The 15,387-nt window shown below is 39.6% G+C and overlaps 1 protein-coding gene across 4 annotated transcripts in view; it reads left to right on the top strand.

Annotated features, from left to right (window-relative positions):
• The window catches only part of diaph2 (diaphanous-related formin 2), a 615,614-nt gene that overhangs the window by 320,836 nt on the left and 279,391 nt on the right, over positions 1 to 15,387 (top strand). The gene's annotated exons all lie outside the window — the stretch shown is intronic.

A 15,387-nucleotide genomic window follows, 5' to 3' on the forward strand; every position in this document is an offset into this window, starting at 1 on the left:
ATTTAATATGACAGTGCATTGTTCCTTTAGATAGGGTACATAACAGCAGCAAGTATATCTAAATGCAAAGTAACAGACAAGAGGACTGTTTCCAGTATAGTACTAACACAGAACATGTGTATATATAACTCGGCTTTACATTTGCAACTGCAGAGATGGCACAGAATGTAAGATCCTTTTGCTGACGTGGCTGTTCTTTTAGTGAGGTAGTTAACTCAGTTTCAGGTTGTTTCATTGTTCGTTATAGAGCAGATACCTATTTTACACAGAAGTGCAGTTGATCTTGAGACTTATGCTACAAAGACTAGTTTCTCAAGTTACCATTAATTGGGAAAGACTTGCAAACATTTTGCTCTATTCGGGAGGTGTTGATTAAAACTCAAGTTGGAAAATCATATTCAGCATTCATAAGACAATGTTGCTGTTATGTTTGAAAACAGTGTTGAGTGTAGGACAATGAGGTAATCAATGATGCCCACATAGAAATTTCTATATATGTGGCACCTAAATGGATTAAATCTGATGTCAAGCCAATCTACGTCAAACAAGGCCAGTTGCTTATTCTTCGAGGAACAGTGTGGAAGATGATTTTCCAGTGTCATAAATTCATTTTAATTTTTTTAATTTCTTTCTGTATTATTTCATATATGATGTCTTACAACATGGGAAAAGCATGAAATTGATCCTGGCTTGGAAGGAAGGCATCCTTGTCAGCATTGCAAATAATTTCTTTTCACTGTTTTCTCCTTATAATCCTACAACCTCGTTCCCTTCCAATACATATCATGCTCCCTTTCTATGCTATGATTGAATCTGCCTCCTCTACTCCCATTTTCAGTGTATTTTAACTCAAACCACTCATTGTGTACTCTCTTTAGATCCTACATAATTATAAATAACAGATGATCTCAATCTCCTGTATACATGTAACTAAAGTCACACATCAGTGGACTGTTATATCCCTTCTACACCCTCCTTGGGTCTCTTAAATCTTTACTAAGGTATGGAGTCTTGAACTGGACACTGTGCTCTAGTTGTGGCTGAAACAATGATTTATAAAGATTCATCATGACTTCCATGCTCTTGTAGAACCATAAATTATTACAGCTCAGAAACAGGCCTTTTGGCCCTTCTTAGCTGTGCCGAACCATTTTTCTGCCTAGTCCCAGTGACCTGCACCTGGACCATATCCCTCCATATACCTCTCATCCATGTACCCATCCAAGTTCTTCTTAAATGTTAAAAGTGAGCCCACATTTACCACTTCATCTGGCAGCTCATTCCACACTCCCACCACTCTCGGTGTGAAGAAGCTGCCTCCTAATGTTCCCTTTAAATTTTCTCCCTTCACCCTTAACCCATGTCCTCTGGTTTTTTTCTCCCTTAGCCTCAGTGGAAAAAGCCTACTTGCATTCACTCTGTCTATACCTATCATAATTTTATACACCTCTATCAAATCTCCCCCTCATTCTTCTACGCCCCAGGGAATAAAGTCCTAAACTCTTCAACCTTTCTCTGTAACTCAGTTTCTCAAGTCCCGGCAACATCCTTGTAAACCTTCTCCTCACCCTTTCAACCTTATTAATATCCTTTCTGTAATTCGGTGACCAAAACTGCACACAAGACTCCAAATTCGGCCTCACCAATGCCTTATACAACCTCACCATTACCTTCTAACTCTTATACTCAATACTTTGATTTATAAAGGCCAATGTACCAAAAGCTGTCTTTACTACCCTATCTACCTGTGATGCCACTTTCAGGGAATTTTGTATCTGTATTTCCAGATCCCTCGGTTCTACTGCACTCCTCAGTGCCCTACCATTTACCTTGTGTGTTCTATCTTGGTTTTTCATTCCAAAGTGCAATACCTCACACTTAAACTTGCTATCTTAATCTTGATGTATTAAACTCCATTTGCCATTTTTCAGCCCATTTTTTCAGCTGGTCCAAATCCCTCTGCAAGCTTTGAAAACCTTCCTCACTACCCACTACACCTCCAACGTTTGTATCATCAGCAAATTTGCTGGTCCAATTTACCACATTACCATCCAGATCATTGATATAGATGACAAATAACAATGGACCCAGCACTGATCCCAGTGGCACACCACTAGTCACAGGCCTCCATTCAGAGAAGAATCCTTCACTACCACTCTCTAATCCAATTTACTGCCTCACCATGTATACCTAACAACTGAATCTTCCTAATTAACCTCCCATGCGGGACCTTGTCAAAGGCCTTACTGAAGTCCATATAGACAACATCTACTGCCTTCCCTTCATCCACTTTCCTGGTAACCTCCTCGAAAAACTCGAATAGATTTGTTAAACATGACCTACCACGCACAAAACTGTCTTGGCTGTCCCTAATAAGTCCCTGTCTATGTAAGTACTTGTAGATCCTATCTCTTAGTACTCCTTCCAATAATTTACCTACTACTGATGTCAAATTTACCAGCCTATAATTTCCCAGATTGCTTTTAGAGCCTTTTTTAAACAACGGAACAACATGAGCTATCCTCCAATCCTCCGGCATCTCACCCATAGATACTGACACTAAGTATATCTGCCAGTGCCCCTGCAATTTCAACACTAGTCTCCTTCAAGGTCCAAGGGAATACCCTGTCAGGTCCTGGGGATTTACCTTCTCTGATTTGCCTCAAGATAGCAAGCACCTCCTCCTCTTCAATTTGTATAGGTTGCATGACCTCACTACTTGTTTGCCTGATTTCCATGACTCCATGCCAGTTTCCTTAGTAAATACAGACGCAAAAAAAAACTTTTACGATCTCCCCCCGTTTCTTTTGGTTCCATATATAGCTGACCACTCTGATCTTCAAGAGGACCAATTTTATCCCTTACTATCCTTTTGCTCTTAATATACCTGTAGAAGCTCTTTGGATTATCCTTCACCTTGATTGCCAAAGCTACCTCATGTTTTCTTTTAGCCCTCCTGATTTCTCTCTTATGTATTTTTTGCACTTTTTATACTCCTCAAGCACTTTATCTGCTCCCTTTTTCCTATACATGTCATACATCTCTCTCTTCTTTATCAGAGTTCCAATATCCCTAGAGAACCAAGGTTCCTTATTCTTACTCATTTTGCCTTTAATCCTGACAGGAACATACAAACTCTGCACTCTCAAACTTTCTCCTTTGAAGGCCTCCCACTTACCAATGACATCCTTGCCAGAGAACAAACAGTCCCAATCCACACTTTTTAGATCCTTTCTCATTTCTTCAAATTTGGCCTTTTTCCAGTTTAAAACCTCAACCCGAGGACCAAATCTATCTTTAACCATGATCAAGTTGAAACTAATGGTGTTATGATCGCTCAACCAAAGTGTTCCCCTACGCACACTTCCGTCACCTGTCCTAACTCGTTTCCTAATAGGAGATCTAATATTGCATCCTCTCTAGTTGGTACCTCTATATATTGATTTAGAAAACTTTCCTGAACACATTTTACAAACTCTAACCTGTCTAGACCTTTAACATTATGGGAGTTGCAATCAGTATGTGGAAAATTAAAATCCCCTGCTATCGCAACTTGTACTTGATTTTATCTGTGCAGTGCAGGATTCTGTAATGTTTTTAAACCTACATTGCCACTTTCAGAGTGTAATTACTTAAAGATCACTTTGTGTATGTTATCTGGATGATAAGCAGGTCAAAACTTTTTACTGTATCTTGGTACATATATCAACAATTAACCAATTACCACTGATACCTCTGATTTTGTATCACCATTACAATGGTGCTCTCCAATTTGTGTTGCTTCTCGTCATTCTTTCTATGTGACATTTCACATGTTTCTGTGCAAAATATTATCTGCATGTATCTCTTCTTCTAACTTGCCTATATCATCTTGAGGTCTTGCTGTCCCTTTTGTGGTAATCTTACTAAATTTAATATAATTTTTGGGCTTTTAGGTGCAGTTTCAAAGTCTACAACTAACATTATAAGTTGAATAGGTTTGTCTTAATGTCTAGAGCTTTTAAAGAGGAAATTATACTGCCTGATTGTGTAGAGAAACATACAGAATAAAGATTAGTGATAAATATATATCTTTAATTGGTCATTCTGGAAGAAAAGGCAAAAGGCATATTTTATTCACAAGATTGTGGCATATAAAAGCATAGGATTTTCAAATCCCTTTTCTTTCTACTTATTTTACATATGACCATTTAAAAAGTTCAAGTTTAATTGTTATTCAACCATACATGAATATCCATGAATACAGCCAAATAACAGTTTCTCCAGGGCCAAACTACCAACAGTCACACGCAACACAAGGCACATTTGTTTAGAGATACAACGTGGAAGAGGCCCTTCCTGCTCTTCGAGCTGTGCCACCCAACAACCCCAGATTTAACCCTAACTGAATCACAGAACAGTTTACAGGGACTAATTATTCTGCTAACCTGTACTTCTTTGGACTGTGGGAGGAAATTGGAGCACTCAAAGGATACCCGCACATTGCGTGGGAAAGACAAACGCGTCGGAATTGAACTCTGACCCCTGGAACTGTAGTAGTGTCACGCTAACCACTATGCTACTGTGGTGCTACTTCACTGGTAGTCAGACAAAATGTGCAACAAATTTGAGACATCAGTTATGTGAGGTGATAATGCAGTAACTAGCAGTTTTTTGTGATTTTTATTGCTGCAATGCTGACATCACCTTTGACAAGATTCTTGCTGCAGTAGAATATTGAGAGCATGAGATGCAGTGTCTTTGAAAGTGAGTCCATAGGTTGTGGGAACAGTTCCATGATGGATGGTTCAAAAACCTGATGATTGAGGGGTAATAACAGTTTCTCAACCCTGGTGGTGTGGGTCCTGAGACTCCTGTACCACCTTTCTGATTGCAGCAGTGAGAAAGGAACATGGTCTGGGTGGCGGGGGTCTTGGGTGGGTGCTGCCTTCCTGCAACAGCGCTCCGTGTGGATGTACTCACTGATGGGGAGGGCTTTACCCCATGATAGACTGGACCATATCCACTACTTTTTGTAGGATTTTCTGTTCAAGGGCATTGGTATTTCCATACCAGCTGTGATACAACCAGTCAATACAGTCTCCACCATAAATTTGTCAAAGTTTTTGATGGCATTACCATGCTTTCTTTGTAATTGCACTTGCATGTTGGGCCCAGGACGGATTCTCTGAAATGATAACACAGAAGAATTTAAAGTTGCTGACCCTCTTCACCTTTGATCCTCCGATGAGGACTGGCTTATGGACCTCAGTTTCCTCCCCCTGAAGTCAATAAACGTTTCCTTGCGCTTGGTGACATTGAGTGAGGGTTTGTTGTTGTGACACCACTCAGCCAGATTTTCAGTCTCTTTCCAATATGCTGATTCATCACTACCTTTGATTCGGCCAACAACAGTGGTGTCATCAGCAAACTTAAATGTGGCATTTGAGCTGTCCTTAGCCTCACAATCACAAGTATAAAATGAGTAGAGCAGGGGGCTAAATATGTCGCCTTGTGGTACGCTTGTGCTGATGGTGATTCTGGAGGAAATGTCGTTGCCAATCCAAACTGACTGGGGTCTGCAAGTGAGGAATTTGGGGATCCAATTGCACAAAGAGGTGTTGATGCCCAATGCATTAAAGTTTATTGATTAGTTTTGAAGGTATGATGGTATTGAATCATGAGCTGAAGTTAGTAATGAGCATACTGACACATGCATCTTTACTGACCAGATGTTCCAGGGTGAGTGAAGAGCAAATGAAATGAAATGGCATCTACTCTGGACTTGCTCTGCCAGTAGGCAAATTAGAGTGGATGCAATTTGCTTCTCAGTGGGTGTTGGTATGTCTCATCGTCAACCTCTCAAAACACTTTTTCATAGTGGATGTAAGTGCTACTGGAAGATAGTAATTGAGTCGGGTTACCATGTACCTCTGACTGCTGAAGTGAGAGGTTAAAGATCTCAGTAAACAATCCAGCCAGTTGATCAGCACGGGTCTTCAGTATTCGGCCAGGTACATCATTGGGTTGGATGCTTTCTGTTGGTTCACCATCCTAAAAGTTGAACTCACATCGACCTCAGAGACTGAAATTGAATTGAAATGAATTGAATTGACTTTATTTCTTACATCCTTCACATACGTGAGGAGTAAAAATCTTTACATTACATATCTGTCTAAATGTGCAATAGGCAATCATAGTAATATATAATTTATAATAAATAGAACAGTCAATGTAATATAGAGTACACTCAAATCAGCGTGAGTTAATCAGTCTGATGGCCTGGTGGAAGAAGCTGTCCTGGAGTCTGATGGTCCTGGCTTTTATACTGTGGTGCCATTTCCCAGATGGTAGCAGCTGGAATGGATTGTGTTTGGGGTGACTCAGGTCCCCACTGATCCTATGGGCTGTTTTAACACACTTGTCCTTGTAAATATCCTGAATCATAGGAAGTTCACAACTACAGATACATTGGGCTGTCCGCATCACTCCCTGCATAGTCCTGCAATTAAGGGAGGTACAGTTCCCATACCAGGTAGTGATGCAGCCAGTCAGGATGCTTTCAATTGTGCCCCTGTAGAAAGTTCTTAGGAATTGGGGGCCCATTCCTAACTTCCTCAACTGTCCGAGGTGAAAGAGGTACTGTTGCTCCTTTTTCACCACACATCTGGTGTACAGACCACATGAGGTCCTCAGTGATGTGGATGTTGAGAAACCTAAAAGCTGTTTACCCTCTCAACCCCAGATCCACTGATGTCAATAGGGGTTAGCCTGTCTACATTCCTCCTGTAATCCACAACCAGTTCCTTTGTTTTTGCAACATTACAGGGCCATCGGGGGCTGAGTGAGTTCATGAAGGTACCTCCATGCTTTGACAGTCAAAATGAATATCGAAGGCATTGAGCTCATCTGAGGGCGAAGCCTTATTGTCACCTGTGTCTCTTGGTTTCACTTTGTAAGAGGTGATAGCATTCGAGCCCTGCCACAGTATCCTTCAGCATGTTACAAAGAAAACATGGCAATGCCAGCAATATAGAGGAGTCTGCACTGAGAGCACTGGATGCAGTAGAGAACCCCAAATGATTTGCATGTGAAATATTGCCTCACCTGGAATGACTGTTCGGGTTCCTGAAGGAAGGTGAGGGAGGAGATGAATGGGCAAGTGTAATACTTTTGCCACTTGCAGGGTTAAATGCAGGGAGGGAGGATAGTGGGAAGGGATGAATAGGCAAATGAATCACTGAGGGAGCGATCCTTGTCGGGGGGGGGAGGGAAACAGAGAGAGAGAGAGAGAGAGAGGAATATCTTTTGAAGATGGTGGAAGTTGCACTGATGACCTAGAAAGGAAAGCCCCGTCCTGGAAACAGATATGGTGGAGACAAAGAAACTGAGAAAAGGAATGGCATTTTTACAGGAGACGGTAGGAAGAGGTACAGTCAAGAGAATTGGTGGGTTTATAAAAGGTATCGGTAAGCAGTTTGTCTCCAGAGATGGAGACAGAAAGATCAAGAAAAGCGAAGGAGGTGTCACAAATAGACCAAATTAATATCAGAGTAGGGTTGAAGTTGGAGGCAAAGTTGATGAAACTGATGAGCTCAGCATGGATGCTTGAAGCAGTGCCAATTCAGTTACCTATGTAGTGCAGAAAGAGTTGTGGAGCATTACCAGAGTAAGTTTGGACCATGGACTGTTCCATGTAGCCACCAAAAAGGCAGGTGTATCTGGGGTCCATGCGGATACCCATAGCTAACATTTTGAGAAAATGGGAGTAGCAAAAAGAGAAATTGTTGAGGGTGAGGACAAGTTCTGCCAGAGGGAGGAGGGTGGTGATGAAGGGGAACTGGAGTAAGTAAGAGGAGGTGTCTAAGGGTTGCCATCTGGTCTCAGCAAGGTACAGGTCAATCTGCCATACTACAACAGCAACCCCCTTTGTTGATTTGATGGTGAGGTTGGAATTGCTGCAGAGAAAGTGGGGGGCAGTACATTCAGAGGGGGTAAGATGGGAGGAGGAGAGATGAGTGCTGAAGTTGGGCTGATTGATCTCTCATCAGCAATTAGAGATGAAATGATCCAGAGCAGGGACTCCAAGAAGAGGCGGGTTAAAGATGGGAGAAGGGGTCAGTGGAGAATTCTTGCCAAAGAAGTGGACTTGGAACTGGTGGTGGGGGAAGAAGAGCTTGGCATTGTGGTGAGTGCAGAAATCACTGTGGTGTGGGTGGAGGGGGCAAATATAATGCCCCTGCTGGGACAGAATATTCCACCTCAGAGGGGAAGGTCAGAAGGGATGGTGAAGACATGGCTGGGATCAGAGGGAGGAAGAGAGTTCAGGGAAGGTGGAGTGTGAGGAAGATAGAGGCTTCAAGGACCCAAGAGGTGTTGAGGAAGCCTGAGAGTTCCGGGCTTGGGGAGTAGTGGAAACATTCCCAATGATCCAAAAATCTCAAGCCCTCCTTTCCACTTTCTCTTTAGCCAAATATTCATCTGACCCATCTTCCTATTCCTATATTTAGGACCCAGAAGGTCCCCAGAGAGCCAGTGGACAGTGTGCTCCTGCTCCAGGGATATCCAGGCATGGACATATCTTCGGAAGCAGTGCAAGCATTTGACTTGGGCTAAAGGCTCAAGGCTAAAGGCCCGCTACTTTGACCTGTGGATAGTGTCTTTGGCCATAAACATGAGCAGACTGATCAGGAGGTCCCCCAACTAATTCATTTCTTCTATATCTGATGCTGTAAGTTCAGAAGAGGAGTTGAATTGCAGCAGCAACTTGAGGAGCAACTCCTTAAAATACTCAGATAGGGGTTGCAACTTCTCACATTCCATATAGACATGGAACAGAAGCATCTTGCAAGTGAGGAAATTGCATACAGCCTAGGAATGTGTTAACCATCTCAAACACTGATAGGAAGGGTTGGGGGGGCAGGGTAGAAACTGGCATAATGCCCATGTAGAGAGAACTCTAGTACGGATCCCACTCTGTCAAGGCCTCAGTATTAAAACCATTGAAATGACTAGAACTGTAGGTCATTAGTGTTGCAATCAAAGTTGAAAGTAAATTTATTTTCAAAGTACATTTATTTCACTATATACAACCCTGCAATTCATTTTCTTGCAGGCATACACAGTAAATACAAAGAAACAATAGAATCAATGAAACCTGCATAGTATTAAAGATGGACAAAAAAGCAATATGCAAAAGACAACAAATTGTGCAAATATAAAACAAAAAACAATAATAACAGTAAATAATTAAGTCATAAATATTGAGAACATGAGTTGTAGAGACCTTGACAGTGAGTCCATAGGTTGTGGAATCATTTCAGTGCTGCTTTCCTACGACAACACACCTTGTAGATGTATTCAGTGATGGAGCTTTACCTGTGATGGGCAAGGCTCTATCAAGTACTTCTTGTAGGCTGGGTGTTGGTGTTTCCATACCAGGCCATGTTGCAACAAGCCAATATATTCTCCACCATACATCTATAGAAGCCTGTCAGAGTTTTAGGTGACATACTGAATCTTCACAAACTTGTAAGAAAATAAGAGACGCTGCAGCGCCTTCTTTTACAATGGCACTTATAAGCTGGACCCAAGACAGATCTTCTGAAATGATAAAGCTGTGTATGTTATCATGTTCTTTTGATTAACTGTAAATGAACAAAATCAGTGCAGACACTTGGTACAAGATAATCGATCCATTATGCTATCCATTATCCATTGCTTTCATTGAACCTGAAAGTGTTGCGTGTTTGTAGCCAAGGAAACCTTTCAGCATGGCATGATTTTTAAGAAGTCTGTTTCATTGGCATTGTAGGTATCATCTGCACAAAATTTAGATTTCCATGTTTCTGCCATTAACAAGACATTTTCACCCAGAGATGTTGCTGCTCACTGGATGTTTTTTGTTTCTCGCACAATTCTCTATAAACTCTGGAGACTGTCGTCCATGAAAATCCTATGAGATCAGCAGTTTTTGAGATAATAAAACCACCCATTTTTTATTAACAGTTATTCCACAGTCACTGAGATCACATTTCTTCCTTATTCTGATATTTAGTCTGAGCAACAACTGAACTCCTTGCCCATGTCTGCATATTTTTTATGCATGAATTGCTGTCAGATGATTGGCTGATTAGATATTTGTATAACAAACAGGAGTACAGATGTAGCCTATAAAGTGCCCACTACGAATTTAAGCATTGGTTAATTATGTTTTGGCTAAATTGATAAGCACTGGTAACATATCTATACAGATTGTTCCAAAATCCAGTGACAGGTCATTTATCTGTTTTTGTTCATGTTTCAAAGTTTCAGATGATTATTAAGAAAAGATTATTAGACAGAGTATCAGTTTTCATATCTGAGATGGTTGCTATAATTTTAGTCTTAGAAGAGGTCAAAGAAGTACACCTTGATTATGTACTGCTCTGCTCTAATTCGGTACTGATTTTGACATCTATAAATTCAGGTACAGGTCAACCTTCACTAATCTGACTACCCGTAATCTGGTTCCTTCGATAATCCGGCACTGAGTTCAAATTTTCTGCACAACTATAATTTCAAATTTCCTGGGCCACCATACCAATCTGCTGCGCATTGTTTTGGTTGTGCTAGATCTGTTTACGTGTTAGCACGCTCTTGTAAGTACAGACAAGTGATTCCTGCTTGTTTTCCTGCATTTATTAATATCATTTGCATGAGGTGCAGCTGCCCAGCACCCGCCTGTCTCACCCGCCAGTGGCAGGGGAGCAGGTGCACGCTGGGTCAGTCCTCCTTGCCCGCCTGCTGGCAGTTGCACACTGCCCTCCGGCATCACCCAGCCGGTGCTCTGTTCTCTTTTGCCTACAACCTTAGATGTGACCCATTGAACTTAAGCATATTACTAAGCTGAGGAAAAGAAACTTAACGAGGATTCCCTCAGTAACTGCGAGTGAAGAAGGAGGAGCCCAGCGCCGAATCCCTGGCTGCCTGGCAGTCATGTAAAATGTGGCGTATAGAAGACTTCCTTTCTCCGACTTCTGCTTCTGCTCACCCAGATGTGCTGCCACCATCATCAACAGTTCTTGAAGAAACTGTTGTTCCAGTTTCAGCACCGGTTCCTGATGCTTCACTCATTTTTCAAGATTAAGATGTTAATGATCCTGACAACCCCACACTTTCAAATATGTAACTTTCCCTGAAGGTATATTAAACATCTCACTTTAGAAGTGGAAGTGCTCAACTGTTCCGTATAAGTTAAATCCTGTATGTTTTCCTGTACCCTTTGTTTTATCTGTGCCTGTACATTATATAACTTCATTAAAATTTCACTTGCTACTCATTTAATATATCTGTTTCATTATTATTGAACTTGTACTGATTTACATTTTAAAGGTATGATGAGGCAGTTAGCTATTGCTTAATGTGATCCTTCTGTAATTCGGCATTTTCACTAATCCGGCACTCCTCAGGTCTCAGTGGTGCTGGATTATGGAAGGTCGACCTGTACTTCAAATTGTAGGCTCGATATTCCTCTAGAAATTAGACATCTGTTGAGGCTGCAGGGTCTAGGCTTATGTGTCCATTTCTTATGGATCCCTACCCAATTGAGTTTGAAGGAAACAAAGTAGCAGACTTTCTAGCCAAGCAATCACCAAACATTAAGGATTTAGATTTGTAGTTCCTTTGCATGAAAGGGTGAAGAAGGTCATAATTTGAAAAGCTCATTTGATCACTCTATCTACAAAGTTGGGATAAGGAAAGAAAATAAATTTTTAAATAAAATTCAGAGAATGGTGGGACCTCATTTGGGAGATAGGTATAACAGGAGGGAAGTAGTTATATGTTTACATATTGGACATACTAGGTGAATAATTCCTTGTTCAGAACTAACATGAAGGGTGCAGTATTTGTAGAGAGCGCACTTGTCAAAAAACAGTGCAGCATATATTTGAATGCTGAGCCTATGTGGTGGAAAGGAAAGATCTAGTAGCTAAATTGAGATCTTTGAGACAGACACAGTTCAACATTGAAAGTTTGTTAAGATGTCACTGCCATTGTAATGTGTAGTATGTATATTTATTTGACTTTCTGAAGACGTCTTGATGTTTGAGTTTTTTGGGGAGTAGAATTTAAAGTGGCTGTACTTCCTGACTTTTGCTCCACACTCCAGCTCAGTAGGTGACAGTAATGCATTTTATATTGGTCTGCGAACCACCATTAAACATTATGAGAGGAAGAAGATGATGCACTGGAGTGATATGACAAAAGAGTTTTGGATGAATTAAGTGTCAAAGATAAGATATCAACTAAAAATAGGTGAAACAGGCAGGCTTAGAAGCTACTAAAACTATGGATGGCGCTTACATTAGATTGTGAACTGAATCAGAAACATGATCAGGTGACTTTAGAAATGGGAACAGGTCTTGGTGTTGAGGTGGAAACATGATTAGGTGTTCATCTCAGTTTCTGAACTGAACTGTTGCTAACAGTCTGATATAGGTTCAGATAAATATCTGAATAATGGAGTTTATGATGGGGATTGAGGGCAATACATTTGTCTGTCCAATATATCGGTGAAGTTTTCTGATCAACTATTACCAAATGTCTAAGAAGCAGTAATTTTTCAGGAAATGGATGTTATGGTAAAATTGAGCTGTGCTTCATCAGTATTCGTGTGAAAACTGAGCCAAATTTTCATTCACTGAGAGATGTGGAGTAAGGGAGTGGCAAATGGGAATAAGGATGAATCTTCACTAATCTTAGAAGTGTCATATTAATGTAAATTGATATTGTATGGCACTATGGCAAAAGGATTGTTGAAATTTTGAAAATGTAATTTTCCCCTCTTTCTGAATTTGTTGAATGTTATCCTCAAAGTATGTTGTCTTCTCTTGATTAAATATTTATCCAATAACTTTTTAAAAATCTTGTTTATAAGAATGTTATCAAGAGCATTACTCTCTGTTTCAAAATGCTAAGTTTCATAAATTGGTATTGCAGTCAAACTTAAATCATTATTAGAATGATTGTTTTCGGCTAGTCTGAAGTGATTAAATAATGGAAGTATTTCTGAGGCATGTGCTGACACACATCAGTCAAAAAAAGACACCACTGTTTATTGATTAAACATATATGTTCAGTTGTATGGAAACCTTACCTTTAAGTAAATCTTTTTACAGTTTGCTGTTCAAATATAAGGACTAATGTTTGTGGTTGTGGTTAATAATTATTTTCATTTGCAAAAATACTGCAAGCTACTATTTACTTGCAGCTACTGCCAATTTTAATTTACACCACAACAAAATTCTAAGGTTGTAATCATTAAAATATTCGTCACATTTAAAACTATTCATGGAAGTAGCCAATATTACATGGGCAAGATGATGTCTTCAAGAGCTTCCAGTAAGCTCAGTTTTTTCCTCAGAAGATAACCTTTGTTAGTTTCTTAGAAAAATTCCAAAATGCTATGGTAATGTCTTTCATTTTCTTGTGTATCAGCGTTGTCAGCATGTGTTACATAGGTTGTCCTCCCAATGTAGTCATAAATAAATTGCGTACATGGTTATACTTGAAGATACTTCTTCTGTACTATTAGTACATGAACCCTATTTTGCCATGTAAAAAAATGCATATATTTAATTATTTTGAGTCAGCAATGCTCTCTATCCAAAATGGATTAAAGTAAGAATTAGAAATAGGAACAGCTGGCCATGTGGTTCCTTGATCCATCTCCACCATTCAATAAGGTAAACTGATTGTCAGCTCCACATTCCTGCCTGCTCCTTCCTGCTGGACCTCATTTACAGTCCTAACTACTGAGTTAGTTATGCTTAACTATTTCAAGTCATTCCGACTTTGCAACTTTCTGGGGTAGAGAATTTCAAAGACTCACTACTTGCTGATAGAATAAATTTTCTTTTCATTTATTTTGAAACCATGTTCCCTGTTTCTCTGACAAGGGCGAGATAACCTCTTGTCATCTACTTCGTTGAGCCCACTTTGAGTTTTAAAGGTCACTTTCGATTTTTGAAAATTCACTGGCATTCTGTGCACTCAAAGTTCTTTTCCATCTTAGCAGTACAGTTTGGGAGAGATTGCTGGAGAAATGTCATGCACCAGTTTGTGGAATGAATGTTTAGGATGGTGGACCCCAAGTGCAAACCTTGAATGGTGACCCTGAGTACTAACCTTGAATGGTATTAAACTTGTGTCTGAGTGGCACTTAGCTGGTAAAATGGTGAATATAGCACTACACATTTGACTTGATGCTTTGTAGATGGTGGAAAGTCTGTCATGTCAGGAGGTGAAACACTTCCCATAGGCTACCCAGTCTGTGAAATGTTCTTGTCATGATATTTAATTAGGAGTAAAACTGATCTGAATAGAATTGAAATGAATGATGACTTTTACTTTTTAATAATGTTATGATTATAAGAAGGGGATTTTGGAGTTGTACGTTGTTTTAATTAAGTAATTATTTTACTGGATCTAAATGGTGGATCTCTAACTAATGTTTGTCAACATTTTATTTTTTGATTGTTACCTCAAAAATTAACTGAGCTTTGAAATAAGTCACAAGAAAATTAAAATTTAAACTATGGAATCATCATGAGGTGGTTTGTACCTATGAACTGGGCCTGTGAGAAGTGTAACTAACCTGAAGGGTACCTTATAAATAGTACTGAATTACTATATTGATAGACATGTCGTTGTTTTGGAATTAAAGCCTTCTTTTCATTGGTTTTCCTTTCCATTTTGTTTCCATTTTTCTTTATGATGGGTTTAAAAGCGTTGGAGACAAGAAACAGTGGATTGTATGGGCAATTCAATGTACAACTTGTTTATAAAGATAAACTGACTAATTGAACATTTACAAAAGCTTATCTGTTCAAATTACATCTGAACCTAGTTGGTACACTTAATTTACTCTGTGGACATTTGTAATAGATATAAATGAAAAAAGAGAGAGCAGTTGGTTCACCTGACAGAAACAGAGGCTGTTAATTTGAATGTAATATTTATTTTGCAGTTACACTATATCACATTCATAAGCCATGAAAAAATTAAGATTATTGATTCATTTGGCAAAACATTTTCACCATGCTTGCACATTTATGCCTCTTCATAATGATTTTCTATGATATCTTTGATTAGTACCTTAGTTTCCCCATTGTTCTGTCTAATGAATCATGAAGTAGCACTGTTGTCATTTGCTTTGTATTTTAGCAATTGCTTTTTCATATGTAATTGTGCTGCCAATTGTCCTGTATAATTCATGGGTAAAAGTGAAGATTTCCATCTCTGTACAGATGTTTGCATTTATGTGGCATCTGTAACATAGTGACATTTCCTGTGAGATTTTACTGCAGGAATGGTTTTCCAGCAAAGCAATTTGTAGGAAATGAAAGGGGATAAGTGAGAAGAAAC

This window comes from Hypanus sabinus, chromosome 8 (genome assembly GCF_030144855.1).
Source record: "Hypanus sabinus isolate sHypSab1 chromosome 8, sHypSab1.hap1, whole genome shotgun sequence".
Classification (NCBI taxonomy): domain Eukaryota; kingdom Metazoa; phylum Chordata; class Chondrichthyes; order Myliobatiformes; family Dasyatidae; genus Hypanus; species Hypanus sabinus.